At 45.3% G+C, this 23,327-nt stretch overlaps 1 long non-coding RNA gene across 1 annotated transcript in view; it reads right to left on the reverse strand.

Annotated features, from left to right (window-relative positions):
* The window catches only part of LOC138274895 (uncharacterized), a 153,095-nt gene extending 134,630 nt beyond the window's left edge, over positions 1 to 18,465 (reverse strand). The window contains exons 1-2 of the long non-coding RNA XR_011200398.1: positions 18,411 to 18,465; positions 15,213 to 15,254 (exon numbers count right to left, since the gene is read on the reverse strand). This is a non-coding gene — a long non-coding RNA (uncharacterized lncRNA). The remainder of the gene's footprint in view (positions 1 to 15,212; positions 15,255 to 18,410) is intronic.
* Between the last annotated feature and the right edge of the window lie 4,862 nt (positions 18,466 to 23,327).

Consider the following 23,327-nt stretch of genomic DNA (forward strand, 5'->3'; position numbering starts at 1 on the left):
CTACATTAGCATCTAAAGTTGTCACAAATGTGGGGTTAAAATGGTGCATATCCATTTTCCTCATGTTTACGTGCTGTAAAATGGGTTAGAGTCAATTTAGCAGCGTTAACGTAATTTTGCCTTATGACAGGGCGCAAGGGTTAATGTCAACATTTTTTACTCTAACCAGTTTTTAGCGCCATCCTGCATCATAGTATAAATTTGATGCCCGGATGGCGCGAAACTTTTTGACGCAAAACTGAGTTGGCGCAGTTTTGTGTCACAAAGTATAAATATGCCCCTAAGTCTGAAGATAAAACTTTACCGAGGCCCCCCACTCATTGTAGCTAAGCAGGGCTCCATCATGGTTGGCCTCAAATGTTGACTTTGTCCCAGTCAAGTGTGGCCATATGTCTAGATTGTTTTTAGTTTCTACGCTCTAAAAAACATTTAGCGCCATATGTTTAAAAAAAAGGCCTTGCCAATCGCAAATAGCGATTTTTAAGAAATCGCTATTTCCGAGTCGCAATAGGCCAACAAAATAGCGATTCGGAATTAGCGATTTCTTAAAAATCGATATTTGTGGTTTGCGAGGCCCATTTACCGAATCGCAATTAGCATGTTCGAAATTTGCGATTTTTTACCGATTCGGTTTCGAGAAAGCACACCTGGAGGAGCTTGATGACATCACGAGCAGGAAGTGAGTCATCCCAGACAGTTTCAGGTGCCACACCCAAACCAGCATCCAGAGAGAGAGAGCAGCCCAGCCACACTGAGCAACACTCTGAAGGTGGCAGCACACCTGAGCAAGGATGGACACCTCAGCCCAAGGAAAGGAGTAGGGAGAGAGAAAGAGGAAGCTCAAATTCAGCGAGCAAGAGCTCGAGGTGCTGACAGAGAAGGTGGTCAGGAGCCAGGAGTGAGAAAAGAAAACTCTGGGCAGATATTCAATCCAAAATCTGCGCAATTGGAGTGGCACATTGCTCGGTCGACAAGATTAAGAAGAGGTGGTATGACATGCAGTCCTGTGTGAAGGAGAGGGTGGCAAGAAGACTGCAGGAGGCCAGGGGCACAGGAGGCAGTCCACCCACAGAGGCACCATCCACCCCATTAGAGGACCTAGTGGAGTCGACACTCCTCCCTGAAGCTGTGACTGGGATCACAGAGATAGACACCTCCGGCACACCAAGTACCAACCAAGGTAAGTGCAATGTTGAATTGTAACCCCCATATGTGTATGCACATAAGCCCCTTAGGAATTAGCAAGTAATGTTAAACATTGTGAGAAGTAGTCCATTCCACATCTTAGAAGCAGCACAACAATGCATTATGGGAGTGGCAGTCCACAACCCAGAGCTGAAAGTAGCACGTACAATGTTATTAAGTAAAGCAACACCCAGAGGAGCACCCAGAGGAACACAACACCCAAAACACAGTGAAGAGAAGTACCTGTACCTTTATTACAATTGTGTGCCCTTACTTGCAACAAACATAACTGGCTTGCTGCATATTGTCGTTGCAGGTGGGCCAGGCCCAGCAGCCACAGCATCCGCCAGCGTAGGCGAGACTGACACCAGCTAGCCTTTGATTCCAACACAAGTGGGTCTCTCACCATTGCGCAAGTCCAACGCAGGCCCAGGGCACTGCCAGAGCTCAGCCAAGACTCAGATGAGCAGCAGGAAGGGCCAATTACACCATCCCCAACTGACAGGCGCACCCAGATGCAGGAGGCCAGTTGTCAGCAGCCCACAGCACCCCGCAGGATGGCAACAAGTCCAGGTGCACAGCAGAATGAGGCAGGTGAGGGTCCCTCCTTCTTTGGTGGGCTGGAAGCTGCTATGTTGCAGCAGCAGTGCCTACAAAACAAGAGGATCCTTGGTTACAAAAGAATATGCAGCAACATAACAGCAACATGGGGGGCCTGCATTGCCAGCTTGAGTGCCTCAATGTTACTATAGAACTGCTGCATGAGGGACAGGTGCAGGCATCACAGGTTACCGGAGAGCTCACTTGTGCTGTGCGTGAACTATGCCAGGAGCTGCGCCAGGAGAGGGTGAGCCACCGCAGACAGGAGCGCAGATTTATGGGGGCGTCTGTCGCTCTGTGAACAGGGTGGCAAATGTAACGTCACTGATTGCACATCGTGCAGTGGCTGCACAATTGGAGGCAGCACACAGCAGCAGGGATGTGGCTAACGGACTGGTACAAATCACTAATGTGATCGCTAACATAATGGGACAGAGGTCAGCCACACTTAGTGAGCTTGCACTGGGGGACACAGAGGACACTTCCAGCCTCTGCAGTGTAGCTGTACCAGCATTGGACACCAGACAGCGCAGGTCCAGGCACAGCTCTGCCACTGAGGCGGACAATAGAGGTGCCAGTGAGGTAACTGGGCACCCGAGTGGTGTGCGTGGGCGCAAAAAATAACTGTAGCTGCCAGAGGGGTAATGTGTTCACTATGGCATAATAGTGCATTACTCAGGACCTCTATTGTCTCTAGTTTTTCACTTCATTTTTTTTTGCTATTCGCAGAACGAACATTACCTGACATTAAGGTAATACATTTGTTTCACTACAGGTACAGTTGTCAGTGCATTTGTGTCATTCATACTTCCATCTGAAATGGTTGTGTGTGATGTCAGCACGCCTTTGCCTTCCCTCTGCTGCACTGCTCCTGTCTGCTGGCTGTAGGGGTGGAATGGGATCATCATCCTCATGAGATTCAGATTCACATGTTTCTACAGGTATGCCCTTGGTGGTAGCTATATTGTGCAAGATTGCACAAGTAGCCACTATTCTACATGTGGTCTCTGGATTGTACTGTCTTGCCCCTCCACTTTTGTGGAGGCACCAGAAGTGACTCTTCAGAAGTCCAAATGTGCGCTCCACCACGTTGCGGGTCGCCCTGTGTGCTGTATTGTATCGCCGTTCAGCAGGTGTTGCAGGATTGAGGTAGGGCGTCATCATGTAGGTGCGCACTGCGTATGCACTGTCTCCTGGAAGGGACAGAGGGTATGATGAGTAACTGAGCCATCTGACATCAGCAAGCCATCAATGCGCCATTGTATAGAGGGACAATACCTAGTAGATATCCTTCTCCAAACTCCCCAGCTAGGAGTCTTGTGTTTATGCCGCTATGGTGAAAGATGTACGAATCATGTGTGCTCCCTGGGTACCTGGCCATGAGATCAGGTATGATGTAGGAAGCATTGCACATCACCTGTATATTCATTGAATGTTGGTATTTCCGGTTGTGGTACACATACTCTGTAGCTGATGGTGGACAGATTGCAACATGTGTCCCACCTATGGCACCTAGGACGTGGGGGAACTGTGCTATCTGGTAAAAATCAATTTTTGTCTGCTGTATTTCCTGTGGGGTGTGGCGGAATCTGATGTACTGGTGTAGTTTGCTCAGCATAGCATTGAGAAATGTATTGAAAAAACTAGAGCGGGGACTCTGTGATACCCCTCCAGCTGCTGCTATGACCCCTTGATAGCTCCCTGAGGCAAGTAGGTGGAGGGAGCATAATACCCGCACATGGGTGGGTATGCTGTGAGTCCTTAGTGTTCTGCGCTGCAGTATGGGTTGTAGCTCAGCTATCAGATCAAGTATCATGGCTGAGTTCAACCTATACCTCTCATATATTTCCTCCTCTGTCAGCTTAAAAGTGTAATGCGCACTCTGAAAATGCGCTCCTGTCTCCTCCTCCCTCTCCTCAAACCTGCCAAGATCCTCATCCTCCTCACCATGACGTAGAGTTCAGCCATTGTGGAAAAGAGTCTGAGGCATCCTTGGCCTCTTTATATAGGTTGCACCTGGTTACCACCTGGTTTCACTTAGTGGTATTTTGCATGTGCAAAATGCCATTCTGCGAAAAATAGCAATTTGCGATTTTTTGATGCATCTATTTGCGACTTGGATTTTGCAACTCGCAATTTGTGCCTCGCAATTTCCTACTGGAAATACCAAATCGCAAAATGCGACTCGCAAAACCAGGTTGCAACGCAAAAAATCAAAATGTTTGCGTTTTTTTAATTTTTGGTCTGCGAATGCCTTTCATGCATCGCAGACCACGTTTTTGCATTCTCATACGGACGATTTTTGGGATTCGCACCGTTTGTGAGTGCAAAAAAGTTTCATACATCTGGCCCTTAACCCCTTCGCTGCCAGGCCTTTTCCCCCTCCTGTGCCAGGCCTTTTTTTGCCTATTTGGGGCAGTTCGCGCTTAGGCCCTCATAACTTTTTGTCCACATAAGCTAACCAAGCCAAATTTGCGTCCTTTTTTTCCAACATCCTAGGGATTCTAGAGGTACCCAGACTTTGTGGGTTCCCTTGAAGGAGGCCAAGAAATTGGCCAAAATACAGGGAAAATTTCATTTTTTTCAAAAAAATTGGAAAAAGTGGCTGCAGAAGAAGGCTTGTGGTTTTTCCCCTGAAAATGGCATCAACAAAGGGTTTGCAGTGCTAAACTCAGCAGCTTCCCAGCTTTCAAGAACAGGCAGACTTGAATCAGAAAACCCAATTTTTCAACACAATTGTGGCATTTTACTGGGACATACCCCATTTTTGCAATTTTTTGTGCTTTCAGCCTCCTTCCAGTCAGTGACAGAAATGGGCATGAAACCAATGCTGGATCCCAGAAACCTAAACATTTCTGAAAAGTAGACAAAATTCTGAATTCAGCAAGGGGTCATTTGTGTAGATCCTACAAGGGTTTCCTACAGAAAATAACAACTGAAAAAGAAAAATATTGAAATTGAGGTGAAAAAAACATCAATTTTTCTCTACGTTTTACTCTGTAACTTTTCCCTGCAATGTCAGATTATCGAAAACAATATACCGTTACGTCTGCTGGACTCCTCTGGTTGCGGGGATATATAGGGCTTGTAGGTTCATCAAGAACCCGAGGAACCCAGAGCCAATAAATGAGCTGCACCCTGCAGAGCGTTTTCATTCTATACCGGGTATACAGCAATTCATTTGCTGAAATATAAAGAGTAAAAAATTGCTATCAAGAAAACCTTTGTATTTCCAAAAAGGGCACAAGATAAGGTGTTGAGGAGCAGTGGTTATTTGCACATCTCTGAATTCCGGGGTGACCATACTAGCATGTGAATTACAGGGCATTTCTCAAATAGATGTCTTTTTTACACACTCTCCTATATTTGGAAGGAAAAAATGTAGAGAAAGACAAGGGGCAATAACACTTGTTTTGCTAATCTATGTTCCCCCAAGTCTCCCGATAAAAATGATACCTCACTTGTGTGGGTAGGCCTAGCGCCCGCGACAGGAAACGCCCCAAAGCGCAACGTGGACACATCCAAATTTTTGGAAGAAAACAGAGGTGTTTTTTGCGAAGTGCCTACCTGTAGATTTTGGCCTCTAGCTCAGCCGGCACCTAGGGAAACCTACCAAACCTGTGCATTTCTGAAAACTAGAGACCTAGGGGAATCCAGGATGGGGTGACTTTTGGGGCTCGGACCAGGTTCTGTTACCCAGAATCCTTTGCAAACCTCAAAATTTGGCTAAAAAAACACATGTTCCTCACATTTCTGTGGCAGAAAGTTCGGGAACCTGAGAGGAGCCACAAATTTCCTTCCACCCAGCGTTCCCCCAAGTCTCCCGATAAAAATGATACCTCACTTGTGTGGGTAGGCCTAGCGCCCGCGACAGGACACGCCCCAAAGCGCAACGTGGACACATCCAAATTTTTGGAAGAAAACAGAGGTGTTTTTTGCGAAGTGCCTACCTGTAGATTTTGGCCTCTAGCTCAGCCGGCACCTAGGGAAACCTACCAAACCTGTGCATTTCTGAAAACTAGAGACCTAGGGTAATCCAAGGAGGGGTGACTTGCGGGGCTCGGACCAGGTTCTGTTACCCAGAATCCTTTGCAAACCTCAAAATTTGGCTAAAAAAACACATGTTCCTCTCATTTCTGTGGCAGAAAGTTCGGGAATCTGAGAGGAGCCACAAATTTCCTTCCACCCAGCGTTCCCCCAAGTCTCCCGATAAAAATGATACCTCACTTGTGTGGGTAGGCCTAGCGCCCGCGACAGGAAACGTCCCAAAGCGCAACATGGACACATCCAAATTTTTTGAAGAAAACAGAGATGTTTTTTGCGAAGTGCCTACCTGTAGATTTTGGCCTCTAGCTCAGCCGGCACCTAGGGAAACCTACCAAACCTGTGCATTTCTGAAAACTAGAGACCTAGGGTAATCCAAGGAGGGGTGACTTGCGGGGCTCGGACCAGGTTCTGTTACCCAGAATCCTTTGCAAACCTCAAAATTTGGCTAAAAAAACACATGTTCCTCACATTTCTGTGGCAGAAAGTTCGGGAATCTGAGAGGAGCCACAAATTTCCTTCCACCCAGCGTTCCCCCAAGTCTCCCGATAAAAATGATACCTCACTTGTGTGGGTAGGCCTAGCGCCCGCGACAGGAAACGTCCCAAAGCGCAACGTGGACACATCCAAATTTTTGGAAGAAAACAGAGGTGTTTTTTGCGAAGTGCCTACCTGTAGATTTTGGCCTCTAGCTCAGCCGGCACCTAGGGAAACCTACCAAACCTGTGCATTTCTGAAAACTAGAGACCTAGGGGAATCCAAGGAGGGGTGACTTGCGGGGCTCGGACCAGGTTCTGTTACCCAGAATCCTTTGCAAACCTCAAAATTTGACTAAAAAAACACATGTTCCTCACATTTCTGTGGCAGAAAGTTCAGGAATCTGGAAGGAGCCACAAATTTCCTTCCACCCAGCGTTCCCCCAAGTCTCCCGATAAAAATGATACCTCACTTGTGTGGGTAGGCCTAGCGCCCGCGACAGGAAACGCCCCAAAGCGCAACGTGGACACATCCAAATTTTTGGAAGAAAACAGAGGTGTTTTTTGCGAAGTGCCTACCTGTAGATTTTGGCCTCTAGCTCAGCCGGCACCTAGGGAAACCTACCAAACCTGTGCATTTCTGAAACCTAGAGACCTAGGGGAATCCAAGGAGGGGTGACTTGCGGGGCTCGGACCAGGTTCTGTTACCCAGAATCCTTTGCAAACCTCAAAATTTGGCTAAAAAAACACATGTTCCTCACATTTCTGTGGCAGAAAGTTCAGGAATCTGGGAGGAGCCCAAATTTCCTTCCACCCAGCGTTCCCCCAAGTCTCCCGATAAAAATGATACCTCACTTGTGTGGGTAGGCCTAGCGCCCGCGACAGGAAACGCCCCAAAGCGCAACGTGGACACATCCAAATTTTTGGAAGAAAACAGAGGTGTTTTTTGCGAAGTGCCTACCTGTAGATTTTGGCCTCTAGGTCAGCTGGCACCTAGGGAAACCTACCAAACCTGTGCATTTCTGAAAACTAGAGACCTAGGGGAATCCAAGGAGGGGTGACTTGCGCGGCTCGGACCAGGTTCTGTTACCCAGAATCCTTTGCAAACCTCAAAATGTGGCTAAAAAAACACATGTTCCTCACATTTCTGTGGCAGAAAGTTCGGGAATCTGAGAGGAGCCACAAATGTCCTTCCACCCAGCGTTCCCCCAAGTCTCCCGATAAAAATGATACCTCACTTGTGTGGGTAGGCCTAGCGCCCGCGACAGTAAACGCCCCAAAGCGCAACGTGGACACATCCAAATTTTTGGAAGAAAATTTGCGAAGTGCCTACCTGTAGATTTTGGCCTCTAGCTCAGCCGGCACCTAGGGAAACCTACCAAACCTGTGCATTTCTGAAAACTAGAGACCTAGGGGAATCCAAGGAGGGGTGACTTGCGCGGCTCGGACCAGGTTCTGTTACCCAGAATCCTTTGCAAACCTCAAAATTTGGCTAAAAAAACACATGTTCCTCACATTTCTGTGGCAGAAAGTTCGGGAATCTGAGAGGAGCCACAAATTTCCTTCCACCCAGCATTCCCCTAAGTCTCTCGATAAAAATGGTACCTCACTTCTGTGGGTAGGCCTAGCGCCCACGAAAGGAAATGGCCCAAAACACAACGTGGACAGAAAATATTTTTTCACAGAAAACAGAGGTGTTTTTTGCAAAGTGCCTATCTGTGGAGTTTGGCCTCTAGCTCAGCCGGCCCCGGGAGGGGGGGTGGGGTCAGAAGTGGTCTAAAATAAATTTGCCCTCCCACCCCCCCCGGGAGCGACCCTGCGTGACATTGGCGCCAAAAAACAAATCCCAGGTGCCTAGTGGTTTCTGCCCCCTTGGGCGCACATTGACCTAAAATGGGCCAATCTGCCCCCAAGGGGGGCAGAAATGGCCTAAATACAATTTGCCCCCCAGGGGAGCGACCCTTGCCAGATGGGTCGCTCCCAATCTCGAAAAAAACAAACAAACAAAAAAAAACTCAACAAAAAAATTTGCCCTGGTGCCCTGAGGGTTCTGTCTAATAATAGGCCGATCTGCCCCCAGGGGGGGCAGAAATGGCCTAAAATAAATTTGCCTCCCCCAGCCCCCCCCCCGGGAGCGACCTTTGCCTACGGGGTCGCTCTCCCTGAGTGACATTGGTGCCAAAAAACAAATCCCCGGTGCCTGGTGGTTTCTGCCCCCTTGGGGGCAGATTGACCTAAAATCGGCCAATCTGCCCCCAGGGGGGCAGGAATGGTCTAAATACAATTTGCCCCCCAGGGGAGCGACCCTTGCCTGATGGGTCGCTCCGCATATCTAAAAAAAGAAAAAAAAAAAACACAACAAAAAAATTTGCCTTGGCGCCTAGAGGTTTCTGCCCCCCCCCCCCTGGGGGCAGATCGGCCTAATAATAGGCCGATCTGCCCCCAGGGGGGGCAGAAATGGCCTAAAATAAATTCCCCCCCCAGCCCTCACCTCCCCCCCGGGAGCGACCCTTGCCTACGGGGTCGCTCCCCCTGCGTGACATTGGCGCAAAAAAACAAATCCCCGGTGCCTGGTGGTTTCTGCCCCCTTAGGGGCAGATTGACCTAAAATCGGCTAATCTGCCCCCAGGGGGGCAGAAATGGTCTAAATACAAATTGTCCCCCAGGGGAGCGACTCTTGCCTGATGGGTCGCTCCCCATCTCTAAAAAAAAGAAACAAAAAAAAAAAACACACAAAAAAAATTTGCCCTGGCGCCTAGAGGTTTCTGCCCCCAGGGGTGGCAGAAATGGCCTAAAATAAATTGCCCTCCCCCCCAGGGAGCGACCCTTGCCTAAGGGGTCGCTCCCTTTGCGTGAAATTCACACAAAGAAAAAACTCCCTGGTGTCTAGTGGTTTCTACCCCCCTTGGGGGCAGATTGGCCTCATCAAAATAGGCCAATCTGCCCCCAAAGGCTGTGCTTCCAGCGCGACGAGGGAGGCCCCTGTGACAAATAAGCGCGCGTCGGTGCGCTGACGTCACAGGGGGGGTGGGGGGGGGGTCGGGGGTGGAAGGGGAAGTTCTTCCCCATCCATCCCCGACTTGGGGGAGGAGGGGGGTGCACGGGGGGCGCGCTAGCGCACCCCCAAGTTCCCCTGTGCCATGGACGAGATGATCTCGTCCAAGGCACAGGGGAACTGTAGCCTTGGACGAGATCATCTCGTCCAAGGCACAGAAGCGGTTAATCCATAACCATAATAATCTTTAATTCGATCACTATAATCATAAAAGTACAACACAGATAAGTGATGCACATACAAATACTTAAAATCATGTTAAGATTAAAAAATACAGCTTAATAAAATCTCATTGCAGTCAAGCCTTTTTCAATGGTACTGTGACCACAAAAGAACAGTAGACTGAAGTTAACTTGCTGTGGAATACCCTTTCATTAGCATAGGTTACCCATGATAGGGTGTTACATAACTCCTGTTATTAATGTGTGAGGAGGGAGTACACCTGCCAATAAACACTATAAAAACCAAAAAAAACAAGTCCTACCTGCATGAAGTTTCTTCTAAATAAGGAGCTCAAATTGGTACATTACAAACAATTGGTTGGAGCGGCTAGTTCATAGGGCCTTCAAATGTTACCCCTACCAAAACCCACTGCTCTACTTGTGTCGATGCTAAGTATTCAACTTTGTTTGTTTCGGATTGCAAATCCATAATACCACAATAAAAGAATATGGCACTCATTACGACCTTGGCGGGCGGCTGAAGCTTGGACCGCCGGGCGGCCGCCAATGCGGCTGTACTCCAGCTGCGTCCATCAGGAGATCCCCGCTGGACAGGCGTGTAGAAACCTGGTTTCCGCCCGCCGGCCCAGCGGGGATCTCGGCCGCAACACAGGAGCCGGCTCCAAATGGAGCCGGCAGTGTTGCGGCCGTACGACGGGTGCAGTTGCACCCGTCACGCTTTTCAATGTCTGCATAGCAGTTCAAAGCGCCAGGAAAAGGCTGGTGGTAGAGGGACTCGTAATCCCCTGGACAGCGCTTCTAGCAGCGCTGCCGTGGCGGATTAAATCCGCCGGGACCAATGTGGCGGTAAACCGCCGGTCCCGGTGGTGCGACCGCGGCGCTTCCACCGCGGTCGTGATACCATGGGAAGCACCGCCAGCCTGTTGACGGTGCTTCCGTCAGAACAGCCCTGGCAGTCTTTGACCGCCAGGGTTGTAATGACCCCCTATGTGTTACATTTCCACCGTCTGTAAAAATGGCAAAAATCAAATTTAAACCAGAGTCTAAAAACACTCAGCTAAAAATATAGACCATCAAGAACAAAGTGTGAGTGCAATTCAAATGGTCGAAAAATAATACATCCATTCCTAGAAAATATCATATTACAATTCATGATTGTCAGAAGATGACCCAAAGAGGTCAGTGCTCACCAAAGCTTTAGCCTCTGTGTCGAATTTTAGAGGCTATCCGGCTGTCAGTCCATATAAGGTGCTCAGTGCAATCGTCAAGCCTGAGAAAGTCCATACTTTACATTCCTCCTGAGGCTTACTGTAAATTTTCTCCCCCAACTCCCTCCCGAACTAGAATCTTATTTCTTCTAATCCATACTCCCAGGAGAAAACTTTTCATTGGGTCTTGCCTGTACTTGTCCTAAACAGGCGCAGCGCCACTCGGTAATCCCCAATCCCCAGGGCTAGAAAGACTAGCCTAAGCCACCGCCGCCTAGCGACTCGAAACCCTGGGCAGACAATGGTAATATGACTAACCATTTCAAGCATTGATTTCCAAAGAGGGCATGAAATGGACATCCTATCTCCTCGACAAGAGCTACAAAAGGCATTCACCGGCAAGCAACCATATCTTGAACGCAGATACAAACTTTTAGCACCCTGGGGGAGTAACATACTCCGAACAATCTTTATATTTAGGCATGACTTTAAGCTCCAGATATAATTCTGTAAGGCGGCCCTGGTTAACCCTGGTCTGCTGACACTCCCTGATACACTGCCATAAAGCTGCCTTGACTACCTGTCTGTCTTCTCTGCGGATTAGATCTGGCTGGTCCCGAAATGCCTCAAGCTTCAGCTTCTTATACCAAGCATGAACGAAGCTCAGCCATGGAACTTTCCGGTCTGTGTCAAGCTTTACCAAGTGGCCTAGGCATAAGCTATATGTGGCCAGATCAGGGGTAGACCAGACCCATACCCAGTAAAGTAGGGGTTTTAGCTGCAGTTTGTCAGTCACCCTATTAATACTTATATCATATCTCAGGTGTGTAAGCGGGGTACTAGTTGGTAGGGCCGCTACCGCCCTAATGAAATTGTTTTCAGCTACCTCTAGCTTGTGTGTGTTAGCATACCCCCCGGACTTCTGCACCATAACCTGCTGCATTCAGGGCCTTAGCTCGATATATGCCTCAAGGGCTGGTGCAATAGAGTGGGTTTCTGTAGCTCTGAAAAACTAAGGATAGCACTGGATCTTTGTGATAATGTTGGGGAGCTTTTTCCTACTTGTGTTTCTCATTTTAGTTTTGGAGACATGGTAATTCCCAAAAAGGCAAACTCTGACACCCTTTTAAGAATGAAATTACCCATTCTTATGTTCCTTGTTCTAACTATGGGGTTCCCAAAAGCCACATACTTGGTCTTAGAACAATTTATCTCCAGCCCCCTATCTCTACAGAAAGACCCAAAGTTTCACACCAGATTTTGCAGTCCCATTAGGGACTTGGAAATTAGCAATGAATCATCAGCGAACAAAAGGATAGGAATTTTCCCTCCACCAATGGTGGGAGAATCATTTGTGCACTGCTTAAGGTATTCAGTGACATCGTTCATATATAAAGAAAAGAGTGTAGGGGACAACATGCGTCCTTGACGTACCCCCCCAGCAGATTGGAATTCGGGATGTCATTTCTCCGTGCCCCCCCCATCGGACCTGGGCATAATTCCCACTATGTAATCTAATTAGAATATCGACCAACCTGCTAGGAGCTCCCATCTTTCTTAGGGCTTGTCACGTTTAATTCTGCATTCTGCAGCACACATAGAAAGAGAAAAAGGCCTTGAATGATTGTTTATGTGCAGGAAGGTGTCCCTTCTTGCAAATAACCAATCATTCAATATTGATAATTTGCATTCTGCAGCACACATAGACATGCCAAATCGCCACTGCAGATTGTTTATGTGCAGGAAGGGATACCTTCAGATATAGAGAACTGACTAGTTGTTTCAACAGCAGTGACACCTCACCTCACTACGAATCAGAAATCATCTGGACCTGTGAATGAAGGGAAGACTGAACCTGGTATCTGTATCATCGAAGGAGCACTGGAGGACTGGACCTGTAGTCACTTGTACGTAGGGCTAAGAAGTAGAATGCAAGGCTCAGATGTCTGATCTCTTGTATAGGTGGAGGGACATCAAAAGTTTCAGGAGGCCTTTTCCTCAAGTGAGCAGCTGACCACTTTGCATAAAACCTCTGAATAAAGTTGTAAAATTTTCAAAGTGTGAAAATGCCAAATTGGGTTGAAAATCTCCAAGATGGAATAGGAATGGGAAAAGTTGCAATTGGATATCAAACAATGTGGTTATTAAACATAAAATGCATTTTATTAAGCTTTTGATAGAAAATCAGAAATACTGAAGAATGGAAAAGCACCAGATTGGTGCCTGTAGCTCCCATTGCTACATACTGCCCACAGATATGTGAAGTTTAGAAAGGCTTAATGAATTAACAGAAATCCAATGGCCTCAAGGATGCTATTGCTTGGATTTAATGTGCTGCACTTGGAGACAACAATGATTGTTAACCAGGCTTAGAGAAAAACAATACAACGTCATGAGAGCTTAGATACCAGACAGTGGAGTTCATCTGGACATGGGAGACATAATTGCACTAAACAATATAGTTGCATGTGTTATTTAAGGACAATGTCAAGTACATGTTGAAAACAATACATGGAATGTGATTTTAGTTAAGTTCCCTTCTTTCTGAGGAGTGGTTTAGCAAGTTTACACTTTAAAGAAAACTGAAACATCCCTTTTGACACTGATTCCATTTCAGGTAAAAAAAAAGATTGAATGAGGTTCCCTAACATCAAACAGATTGCATTATTCCCAAGACATTATATTGTAGTTGTGGCATATGTAGTGGGTCAAAATTCCTGAAAGGCAATGTGTGGCTTATTTTCAAGCCTCGAGGCGCAAGGCAGTTAATGACCTTGGCAGCAAAATGTTGGAACACCTTACCTCTTTCCCTCAGACAGTCACCATCACTTCCTCAATTCAGGAAGGACCTCAAGATGTGGCTCTTCGACTAAACTGTGAGGAAATACACCTAAGTGTCTTGAGATCCTATGGGTGAGTAGCACCGTCTAAAAATTTCTGATTGATTGATTATCTTGCTATGCTGCTCTACACCACAGGGAAAGGGCTGAAATGTGCTGTATTTACAAGATATGGCACATTTCTGTTGTTTCACCCTGTGCGTGGTGCAAGGATGCCTGTGTCGCAGACGGAATTGTTTCTTTGCCTAAAGGAACAACTTCTTGCACAAAAATAATCCATGGAGGTGTTTGCCTCCTTCTATGTGTGCTGCAGAAAGCAGCACACATATAATTAGAAAAAAGAGGAGAAACAAAGATATTTCTCCCCAATGCACCTCCCCTGGGGAAGGGTATGATTTTGTTGCATTCCCAGATTTACAGACTCTTGTAAATCTGGGAATGTGACAAAATCCACTGCAACACCCATGGAATGCCTTGACAATGCAGTGTAAGGCAACACAGTTACTTGTGCTGTGTTGCCTTACATCATATCTACAAGGCCATGAAAACCCATACAAAATGGCTTTGCCTGGCCTACTAGATATGAGCCTGCACTATGCGCTACCAGTAAGTCACAAATAGTGACACACCAGTGGTGCAGAGGGCTTGTAAATAAGCCCCTGAGTATTTTTCTCTTAGCAGGGAGCTATCAAAAAGTATCTGCACTTGCATGCCTAAACCTAACACAGCACAGCAGCGTGATGTTCTGTCAACCTTTTGCAGTAGAGGGATTTACTCATTATATTCTTAGTGTGAGAGTGAGACACATTAAGGGAAGAGAGGTACAGTGTATTTTTTTTTTAAAGTGCATGCTCTGAGTCTGAATGTTGCAGTGTTCAATCATAAAAAATGTACAAAGCAGCAATTGGCAATACAAATTATGTAAAATTTTGAAGAGAATGTAAGCTAAATATTTTGTGACTGTACCCATTAGGGTATCTGTAATCATTGATCATATGTGACTAGAAGCACAATTGTGCAAAGGACAGTCTGAAAAGGTTGATTTAAAAAATCTTTAGGACAAACAGAGACATTCCATTCTATAAGATTGTACGGTATTCAGTAATATAAAACATTCATCCCTTAATGTACACTGAGATGCAGTAGTTATCTGGTTTCATCAGGATTACCACTTTGATTGTAGTTGCAACAACTAGATCACCCGGAAAGTGGAATCCCAAAATTAATGTTAGATCTTGAAATTCCAAGCAATAAATGTATATGCAAATGCTCCATAGGAAAGCTAATACTTAAACATTCATTATCTTTAACCTCAACTGACCTATTTGCACAAAAGATCAGGAATGTACAATTTTTGTAAAGTATTAAAGGGAATGCTTTACATCAAATACCTTTCAGTGGTTATTTTTAATTTACTCTAGATATCTTTTGACTGGTCCCACAGGATACCTGTAAGCATACAACAGAAGTAACGAAAAGCACAATTGTGTAAAGGGATATCTGAAACAGACTAGTTTTTAAATTCTTCAGGACAATCAGAGACATTCCATTCTATATGATTCTATGCCATTGTGTAATATAAAACATTCATCCCTTTATTTATACTGAGATGCAGTACTTACTTGGTTTCTTTAGGGTTAGTACTTTGCTGGTAGTAGGAACAACTAGATCACCCGAAAAGAGGAAACACAAAAAGTAATGTTAGATTTTGAGATTCCAAGAAATAAATGAAATGCAAATATTTAATTATTTTTCTAGCCCTTCCCATCCCCTTCTAGAATGGATGTTTAGTCCTTAGAGAAAGGTATACATGGCTTTAAAATGCTCAGTGTGCATGTCAGAAATGATGATACTACAATGAACAATGCTAGTGTTCCTGTGAAAAGAATGTGGCAATGATCTTTGAGGAATGGAGACTGTTAGATTGTATCAAGTCATTGGTCAACCTTTGGTCCCTGTTTACTTTTGGTCTGACAAACCTTGTGATGTCTACAATGCATATATCATACACAATTTAATATAGTCATAGAAACTGAGTGGCAAAGCATGAAATATTTATGCAGGTATATTTACATATATATCTAAATATACATACAGATATCAGTATATATATATATATATATATATATATATATAAAAATATATATATATATGTATATATATATTATAAGTAGAGCCTTAATATCTCAGTATTAAGGTAGACACAACACTCCATAGAAAAACTATTTGCACATCCATTGTCTCTAGCTTGAATTGAGCATTTTGTACAAAAGATCAGCTCAACTTTGTACAAAAGTGCATGTTTGAAACTGGCAAATTTGCAGTAGGTTTTCCAGGGTGGAAATGAAAAGTTTGAAGTGGGATAGCTGACAAAGTGGTTGATAGTTTTCACATTTGACATCTCGTGAGTATATTCTCGGAAAACAGCATCATGTGAGCAAGCACAACAGATGGATGTGTGCATCCAAACAATGGATACAGACTTGCACAAAACAATGGCGCTGCATGGATGTCCTAATGACAATACCAAGTACTATTTGGAAGTGGAAATTAGGAAAGGAATTATCCCTTCTTGCTCTTCTTCTTTCTAGGGGACAGAGTGTGAATTCTATACTACAAAGAAATGGCAACATTTATAACACTGTCACAAAATCCCTATTTTTGTGTGGTAATATATTTTTTCTGCTGACTGGTATTTCTGATTTTTGAAATCTGCACTCTGGGTCACTGTTGACTAGACTTCAGTGTATGTGTTTTGACCCTTAAACATGACTACATTTGCTAATCCAAAATTAGCCTTTTGGCTTGCCAGAAATATCATAGCATATTGTGCAGGGACACCCAATTGACATGAAAGGTAAATATGACCTGTGGACTGAAGCACATATTTAGCCTTTCACTAGACTGATGAACAAAAAATGGCTTCAGGCCTACAAGTGTAACCTGAATGCTGCTGATTTTAAACCTGCAGGTGAATTTAGTAAAATAAACCTAATTGACTGGAAAGGACTCTACTTTTAAATTTTACGTTGTTCTACATGTGCCTATTAGACTGCATTTTAAGGTGCTAGAATTCAAGATAGGAAGATGTAAGACTTTTTCATAAATACACAGGAACGCACCACTTAAAAACTGACACTTTGCCTGCTTGAAGCTCCAGTAGGCTAATTGTTATTAGCCTGCATGTCGCTGCATTCCTTTTCAGCGCTTTCCTCTTGATGAGATCTGAAGCAGCTCTCAAAACAGAAAGAATGGTTTGCACCTTTTGCAAGAATCCCTGGTATAAGGTATGTTTTCATCTTTTTTCAGGAGTCCTAACTCGTGTCCTACTGGGAACATTGTCCAAGCCCAGCACCTCACCCACTACAAATCAGAACTCATCTGGATTTGTGAATAAACAGAAGAAGATTGGACCTGGTATCTGAGACCTGCAAGGAGTACTAAAGGACTGGACCTAGTGTCACTGGTATGTAGTACTAAGAAGTCTACTGTAAAGCTCGGATGTCTGACCGCTTATATGGCTGAAGGGGCATCAAAAGCAGCAAGGGACCGGTTGACCACTTTACATGAAACCTCAGAATAGTGGCGTACAAATTTGAAAGTCTGAAATGGCCAAATTGGGTCGAGAATACCGAAGATGGAATAGGAAAAGTCGGATTTTGATATGAAACAAAGTGGTTATTAAACAGAACATTCATTTTTATAGGCTTTTAATGGCCAAACCAGAAATACTGCAGAATGCAAAAGCACCAGATTAATCTATATGCAGTTCCTTCTACTGCATACTGCCCAAGAATATTTCAAGTTTAGAGTTGTTTAATGAATGAACAGAATGCCGATGACCTCAAGAATGGTATGGCTTGGGCTTAAGGTCCTACACTTGGTGACAACTTTCATTATTAACCAGGGTTAGGGAAATATAAAACAACAAGATGATAGCTTAGAAAGCAGATGATGGAGTCCATCTGGACTTCAGAAACAGATTTGCTTGACGCAATATAGCTACATTAAAGAGGTAAGTACAATGTCAAGTACATATTGGAGATACAAAATGTGATAAGGATTTTCTTCTTTCTTATGTTCCCTTACTTCCAAGGAGTAGTGGTTTAGCAATTGTGCACTGTTAGGAAAACTAGAACACACCTTTTGATATTGAAGGCCAGATTACAGGCTCAGTTGAAGGCTTGCAGGCATTCAACCAGATCCCTTATCAGGGAAAAAAAGAATGAAGGAGGTCCCCTTACATCATAAAAGTTGTATTTTCTCATTTTAGATTTGTGGCACATGTAGTGCATCAAAGTTCAGGAAAGGCATTACATGTTATTCCCTGAGCAGGGAGCTATCAAAACTTAACTGCCTCGGCACACCTTTATCAAACACAGCATGTCAGAATAAAATTCTACAAGCATTTTGAGGAAGAGGTATCAGCTCCTTTTATTCTTTGTGTGAGAATGAAACACACCAAAGCCCGGGAGGGTTCATGTCTTTTCATGGTCTGAGTCTGAATGTTCCGGTGTTTGATATCAAGAAAAAGTACAACACAGCAGTGGGCTATAAAAAATATTATTGGGAATATTTTACAAGCAATGCTTTTAAGTAGTTATTTCTAAAGTACTATCAATATTTTCTAACTGGACTCATTAGGATATCTGTAATCAAACAAAAGAGGAAACTAGAAGTACAGTTGGTCAAATGGCATCCTAAAAGATTGGTCTTAAAATTCTTTAGGACACTCAGAGAAATATCATGCTATGTGGGTGTACAGCATTCTTGAATATAAAACATTCATCTCTTTGTATACATTTAAAGGCAGAAGTTACCTGGTTTCTTCAGGGTTATCACTTTTCTGGTTGTTGGAACAATTAGATCACCTGGAAAAAGGAAACCAGAAAATTAATGTTAGATCTTGAGATTCCACACAGTATATGGAGGTGCAAATATTTCATTATTATTCCAGCTATTCTCAGGCCGTCCTAGAACGCATTTTTGTTTTTTGTAGAAAAGCATAGGTAGTTGTAAATTGTTCACTGTGTAAATAAGAACTGATGATACTACAATGAACAATGCTAATGTTACATTGAAAAGAATGTAGTGAAGAAAAGTGAGAAATGGAGACTGAGGGGGTCATTATGCCAAGATCGGAGCTGACAGTCAACAGAAGTCCGCCAGCTCGTCAAAACACCCGCCGGCCACATAATAAACATCCGCAGTGCGGCGGGTGCAGCACCTGTCATGCATTTCACTGCCTGTAAATCGAACAGTGAAATGCACGACGAGTAGTTGGATGCCAATCAAGGGGACTGGTAGAATTCATATGTGAAATTGCTTGTCTATATTCTGGTAAAACAGAGTGAGTGTTGAATGAAAATGCACTAGATTTCACATACATGTAGTTCCATCTGCCACAAAGTGCCTAATACAATTTATCAAATGCAGATCTGTAATGGATGAACAGGAAGGTGACTGCCCACAGTACTTGGCTTCAAGTCGTTTTCCTGTATTTGGTGACATCATTGATTTTAACATGTGTAGAGGACAGCAAAACAGCAGAATGTAAGCAAGCACAGCAGATAGCTATGTGCATCTTAACATTAGATAGAGGTTTGCACAAAACAGTGGGGCTCCATGGATGTCCTAATGATAATAACAAGTTCTACTTCAAAGTGGAAGTTAGAAAAAAAGATGACCTTTTTTTAAACAAAATTTGATTGTTTTTATTTATACAAAGCTAAACAATAAACAATAAATGCCCGGTGGTCTAGCGGTCATTTCTTACAACAAGCATTGCTCCATACCGTTATCCATGTAGCAAACAGGGAGCCATACATTAGATAGAGGTTGTAACGGTGGAATACATTCTGTCGCTGTGAGCACCCTCGGGCATAAAAAAGAACTTGCACAATTCCCCACTCCTCCACCCTTCTCAGCCCCCAGTTCCCTGCCTCACATAACTGACATAATTCAGCCAAACCAAAGGTCAGTGATAAAGTGGTGGTATCAAAACCCACACCGTTACGCCAACAGAACAGCGCCCACCACATTATGACCCACAAATCAACATAGCGGACATTTAACATCGGTAAACCATTGGTGGTTCATACCGCTGCACTCATAAACGGACACCCAGATACAAAACAACACTACATTGGCCAATTCAAACAACACACACCTGACACCCATACACACACCACACCCCCACACCACTATAGAACACACACCCACATTACCCACAAGCCCTTCCATATACAAAATCATTGGCACGAGAATGACACCAAGACCACTGCTACAACTACATACACACACCACATACACCCATACATCCCTCACACACCCCACTTCATACACACCAACACATTACCTAACAAACCCTCACTAACACCCATCACATAAAACCCATGGCACCACAAAGGCACCCTTGTTTCACTGAGGAGGAGTTAAGGGTCATGGTGGAGGAAATTGTCAGGGTAGAGCCATAACCATTTGGAGCACAGGTACAGCAGATATCAATAGCCAGGAAGATGGAGCTATGGTGGAGAATCGTGGACAGGGTCAATGCCGTGGGATAGCACGCCAGAACAAGATATGACAACAGGAAGAGGTGCAATGACCTACGGGGGAAGGTATGTTCAACAGCAGCAACACACAAGCTCGCTATCCAGAGGACTGGTGGTGGACCCCCACCTCCTCCCCCACAACTCACAGCATGGGAGAAGCAAGTCTTAGCAATACTCCATCCTAAGGGCCTGGCCGGAGTCGGAGGAGGACTGGACTCTGGTAAGTCAACTTTCAACAATTAGCACCCCTATACCTGCATGACATCATATGCCCTCACCCTCTCTCCCATCACTCCACTACTTCTCACACACTCAACCATCACATCTCTTCAATTCCAGTGCTGTACCAATGCATGGACACCCCTCGCAGCCCTGCATGGACACTCATCACTAAGGCATGCACAGCATAGAGAAATAACAATCCCACCATACACCAACATATACAAGTAAAAGCTGGCAGGGCAACACCAACCATAGAGGGGAAGCCAGAGATGTACAATATGTCATACACATTAACCATAACACATCATTTACATCCGCACACGTACCCCAGCCAATGTCACCAGAGAGGAGGTGTTGGCGCTATCCAGTCCCCCAACTGAAGAAGCCCACAGTGATGACAGTAACCCTGGTCTTCAGGATCTGGATGATCTACCTGGCCCATCAGGAGCCACTGGAAAGCCGGTTACTCAAGCCCAGTCAGAGACTGCCACTGAGCCCACCTAATTAGGAAACAACATTATAGCACCCACCCAGCATCCCCAAACCGCTGTCTCCAGGACACATCAATCAGCAGTGTGTACAACTGTACAGGGACCCGGGGCCACACCTTGCGCACAAGACAATCAGGGACCTGGGCTCAGTGGCTGTGGACACACAGTTCATGGGACAGAGCACAGGCCATAAGGGACACTGGGAGGACTGTTGTGCATCAGGGGGAGGACAGACCCTGGGAACCGACTCTCCAGGAGGCGCTCTCTGAGATCCTGGGAACCTGTCAACATTCCCAGGACTCGATGGGCCAGATCCTAGACAACGTGCAGGAGAACAGGCGGTTGCAGGAGGGACAGTACCAGGGGATCAGGGAGGACTTGCATACCATCAACAACACCCTGAGCTCCATAGCAGGGGTGCTAGCAGACATGGCCAACATTATGAGGAGGGCAGTGTCACACCAGCGAGCTAGTTGCCAGGAGACCCTGCCACAGAACTCACAGGCCACCACCAACCCTCCCCCTGCAGAAGGTTAACCACCCCACAATCATTCACTGCGATCCAGATAGAAGCCAGAGACACTTGTCAAGACACCTGCCAGGAAATGAGACTCTCCTGATTGTCCCCCTTGTGTCCCACTCAGTCACCCTGCCACCTTGAACTGCCATTGCCCCCCTTCGTATGTCCCCATGGTCAATGCACCTGTGCTACAAACAGACTGCAACAATACCCTGGACTTTCCTCCATCATCGCCCAACCCCATTGCACATTCCCCTCTATATATTAGCACTAGAATAAACACCCTTTGATATAAATCGACTTCGAGTATGTCATGTATTGATTGAAACAGGTACAACCATTGTAAATGAACTGTACATAGAATGAGCATAGAATTAATGACCTGTAGCAGGCTGTTGTGATCACACCAGGAGTATTTGTCAAATCACCAATATCTGCAAATTGAATAGCCAGAGGTAACAGTAAGTGGGCATAGAAGTGGGAAACATCAGCATGCCAATGCCACACAAAATACAACCAAAGTCAGTGAAATGTAAAGTTGCACTGTCTCACCTGTGTGTCATTGGAAGTACTGATGGATTACAGATGTTCTGTTGTCCACATCCTCATCCTCTCTGTCCACAGGGTCTACTGCTGCCACAGGGGCATCTCCAGTCTCCTCCCCCTGCAGTACAAGGGACATGGCGTCTGAGTGCCAGGTTGTGCAACATGCAGCATGCCACCACTATCTTGCAGACCTTCTTGGGTGAGTAGCAGAGGGATCCACCTGTTAGATGGAGGCACCGGAACCTGGCCTTTAAAAGGCCAAAGGTCCTGTCAATGATCCTCCTGGTTCGCCCATGTGCCTCATTATATCGTTCTTCTGCCCTTGTCCTGGGATTCCTCACAGGGGTCAGCAGCCATGATAGATTTAGGTAAACAGAGTCAACTGCAAATATTGAGGGACAACATTTAGCCACACACTATCCCATATGGCCAACATCATAGGCATACACCAACATATACTGGGTGGGAACCAGGGCTCACCTAATAGCCACACCCTGTGCCTCTGTAGATGGCCCATCACATTTGGGATGCTGCTATTCCTTAGGACAAAGGCATCATGTAACGACCCATGATACTGTGCACTGACGTGGGAGATATACTGGTCCACCAAGCACACCATCTGCACATTCATGGAATGGAAACTCTTGCAATTCCTGAACACCTGTTCATTCTGGCAGGGGGACAAATACAATATGTGTTCTGTCAATCGCCCCTATTATATTGGGAATATGTCCCAATGCATAAAATCCGGCCTTCTCAGTGGCCAAATCTTCAACCTGGGGGAATGCAATGTAGCTGTACATGTTTTTAATCAGGGCAGACAACACTCTTGTCAGCACGATTGAGAACATTGGCTGTGACATTCCTGCTACCAAGCCCACTGTCACTTGGAAGGAACCAGTTGCCAGGAAATGGAGAACTGAGAGCACTTGCACAATAGGGGGAATACCCAGTCGGATGACGGATAGCAGATATCAGGTCAGGCTCCAATTGGGCACACAGCTCTGTGATTGTGGCCCTGTCCCGTCTATAGGTGAGGATGATGTGCCTCTCCTTCAGTGTGGCCAAGTCCACCATAGGTCTGTACATGGGGGTATGTCTCCAACTCCTATTCTTCATCAGTGGAAGGTATCTAAGGGACAAAAAAGTGAAGAGGCTGTCACACACTAAACAATGGAGCCACAAAAATAGTCTGCAATCTGTAAACATGTAATGGGACAGTGTGATTTGTCAAGTATGTGCCTATTTAACCTGTGACGCAGCATTATTCCATAGGCCTGCCCCCCCTGAAATGGCATCCGCCTGTCCTGTGTGGACGGACAGGTGGAAGTGAGGTAATGCAGCTGACGTTGTGCACCATGGTGGGAGGTGGTCATGAACCGCTGTGCAAATCCTCAGTGGTTA

The sequence above is a fragment of the Pleurodeles waltl genome, chromosome 2_2 (genome assembly GCF_031143425.1).
Source record: "Pleurodeles waltl isolate 20211129_DDA chromosome 2_2, aPleWal1.hap1.20221129, whole genome shotgun sequence".
In the NCBI taxonomy this organism is placed as follows: domain Eukaryota; kingdom Metazoa; phylum Chordata; class Amphibia; order Caudata; family Salamandridae; genus Pleurodeles; species Pleurodeles waltl.